The sequence below is a fragment of the Pundamilia nyererei genome, unplaced genomic scaffold (genome assembly GCF_000239375.1).
Source record: "Pundamilia nyererei isolate P.nyererei 1_Seehausen unplaced genomic scaffold, PunNye1.0 scaffold00034, whole genome shotgun sequence".
Lineage (NCBI taxonomy): Eukaryota > Metazoa > Chordata > Actinopteri > Cichliformes > Cichlidae > Pundamilia > Pundamilia nyererei.
In genome coordinates this window covers 3,313,663-3,317,131 of record NW_005187435.1, presented here as the reverse complement: position 1 = coordinate 3,317,131, position 3,469 = coordinate 3,313,663, and positions in this window count along the sequence as shown.

Genomic DNA, 3,469 nt, shown 5'->3' with positions numbered 1-3,469 from the left:
CCTTAATGGATCTAAAAATATCACTGTTGCATGACTCTGTTTATCCTTTTACTCTCCAAGTTAGTGACAAGCTCTGTCTCGTTGCTTTAAAAGAAAACAATGGACTGGTCTCACATGAAAGCTCAGACAATGAGTCTCATATCAGTAGATTGGGTTACTGTTTTGTCAGCAGACACGTTAAGCCAATTTCAAAGCTGCACAGACAGCAGCCTGTGTACTGTAGTTCACACCCTCCTGAGGGCAAAGTCACTTGGACCTCTGCAGCTTGTGTTTGTAATAAAACTCTAAAAAGTCTCCAGTTTCTTCCAGTGACTTGGATGCTGGAACAAGCCCAGTAAAAACAATGCTTGATGACCTTGTTGTTATAGAGTTTTGATCAAAGTGTGAAGGCAGCGCTGCAATGAGTGGCAATGCAATCCTCACAGCTTTAATATTGATTAAAGTTCTGCCACGTTCACCTACGGTATTACTTGAATCATTGATTCTGTGCCATGAGTTTGCTGACTGAGGACTTTTAGACACGGCTTCTGCATTACTCTTATAGCCTCTTTATTAACTAAAGAACTAATATGATGACCTTAGAAAAACAAAACCAAAGAAAAGCTGCTTTATAACAAATGAGCAGTAGATTTTTGGCACAGGACAAACCAATCTTGCAAGGTACTCCATCTGCTCTCTCAGCACTCGAGGATGAAGAACAGACAGGTGGACGTACACCTCTTTACAGTGGAGAGGGGATCAGGCATCCTGGCACTATGTGATAACACGATGCTCCACAGATGGGGTTTTGTTGGGAAGTCCTTTCAAGCGTTTTGTTGTTTTGTTTGTTCACCTATGCCGGAGATCATTTATGTTACATCTAAAATGTAATCATCACACATGAATCAACTTCTAGGTAATAATTAAAGAACCTCATATTTCAGTCTTCCTTATTTGGATAAGGCTGATGATATTTTATGTTTCTGATTGTCAATAAATGTCATTAAAAAATTAAAACAATGAAAGGATTATAGTAAATGTTACTTAATATCATAAGGTAAAGATCAGATATCATTTAACATAACCCAAACAATTCCTTCTTAGCAAGACTTAGCAACCCTCTCTTATATAAAAGTGATGTTATTTCTGGTACTTTCTGAATCCTCAAAGTTTGGCATTTGGCGAAAACCATCTGGGTTTTATGACACCATGTTATGAAGCGACCATATTTAGGTGAGTTGGAGCTAACTAATTTTTTACGTTAACATTAGCAAGTTTAATGTTAACGTTAAAAAATAGCAATTAGGAACCCCGCAACCAAGTAGTCATCCCTACAATACTTCTTTGAAGTCCACCAGCTGGGGCGTTGTAATGTGACTAATGTAAGTCTAAAGTCTGTGACACAAGACAATATCAGAGACAGACATGTTTGCAAATGAGAATTTTAAGACACCCAGAAACAAAACATACCCCAACGGACTTTAAGCCTGGATTATAGTTAGTGGCGGACATAGTCACGGATAGCTCAGTGCATGCGTAGTTGGTGCATTGTAAGGTAAATTATCCACGGACCCTTCCATTCACCGTCCGTTGAAGAAATTTACGTCACTGGAACCCAAGTGGACCCCCTTGGACTCTGGGACACGGAAAGTATAAAACTAGCTTTAGACTGTATAGATTTAACATGTAGACACAGATCTCTGCTGATTATTCATTTTTATTAATTGACTAGTTCATTTCAAAAATATAAATATAACTACATTATATAACTACAATAAATTATAAACAAAAACCAAGGCAAAACACAACGAGGTGTTGTGGATATCTCTATATACCAAGGATTTTTTCACATTCTCCAAAAGGAATAGAGTGAAGTTTACACATACATGCGGTTTACACTTTTTAAAATAAAATAATCCTAGACTTAAGCCCAACCACCTGGTGTTTAAACTGTCAGTCTGTAAGGGTTAGCCAATCAAAAGAAAGCTGATTTCAAGGAAAAATGTCCTAAAGGCAAAGGAGCTTAAACAGCTGTTTCAAGCATCTTACAGTATAAAAAGCAGATTACTAAGAATTAGCTTGACCTCTAAGTTATGCAAAAACTACTTTAGTGGAGTCCAAGAATTAAAAAAATATTGAGGCAGAAATGGGCAGATTAGGTCCACTTTAATTTAAATAGATGTGTTTTTAAAAACAATTTCAAGGATGAGGAAAATTAGCAATAGCAAGTAAATTGTTGTTATGCCATCCTGTAGATGTGCTAGCTTTGGGCTGACAGTTAGCCTCAAGTGGCCATTTTCATGAACCTGGCGGTTTATGCAAAATATACTGCTCTACTGAATAACATATATAAAAACAAATAAATTATTTATTTCTATTTTATTCTTATTTTACTAAAATCTGTAGTCTCCAACTGTTAAGATCACTGAGCTTTGCAGTAAAATTGGATGCACTGCTTAGATTTATGTCTTAAGTGAACTGGATTTCCTTCCTCTTTAACATCTACAATAAATGTGAAACTATGTTACACATTAACAGATTCCTGCTTGTATTTCCTTTCTGATTCAGCATTAAAAGTATAAGGACTTTGTTTCAGAAACCTCTTAAGTTGTTAAATGGCATGATGATGAACTTACATAACTCAGTTTCACTTTCTGGTGGCTAGCTTTCAATGCATCATATATGCTATTACACCATTTAATCAAAAAGCCTCTAGGGTGTATTGTACAGCAGTATTATTGGCTAGAGACATTAATGTAATCACTGTATGCCCTAGTATCTGTTTATATGTGTTTTGTTAGCACAGCTCTGCATTACCTGGGTAATACTCATCTATCATTTTAAGACTGGAGAGTCCCTAGACAGAGGATGAGTAATTATTCAAACAGATAAAGATTTACAGCAGGTAAACGCGCTGTGGCTGCTCCGCTGCACTGTGTCAGCCCTGGAGGTCAATGACCAGATCTTGTGGGACGAAATGTGAGTCTCACATTTGTCCAGCTTAAGACCCATGAAAAATGAAAAAGGTGACCTGAAGTATCATGTGGGACCAGACAGTAATGCATTGCCTTGAAGACCACAAGGTGCTTTGCACATCTGCAACACCCAAGGTTTTTCATAAAGTTGGGTTATGGATCTGATGCAGTCTGTTTGTGAAAAATTACTGGAAATGATACAATCATAAAGGCACAGTTCTGTGGAACTGAAAATGTTACGCAAACATGTGGATACCAAAAGTGAAACTATTTTGTATACTGTGGAACAACAAATTATGTAGGCTTACCATATTTTTGAATGCAAAAATATAGTCAAATTTATCATTAAAGAAAACAAAACAAAAAACAAACCTTAATCTGTAAAGGTAACAAGTGAAAACAGCATCAAATAAATATAGTATAGTCAAGCATACTATTTGTGACTAAATTTGTGCTGCAGCATGGAATAGCATGAAATGTATGAATACAAAAATACATACTTACATATGTGTATT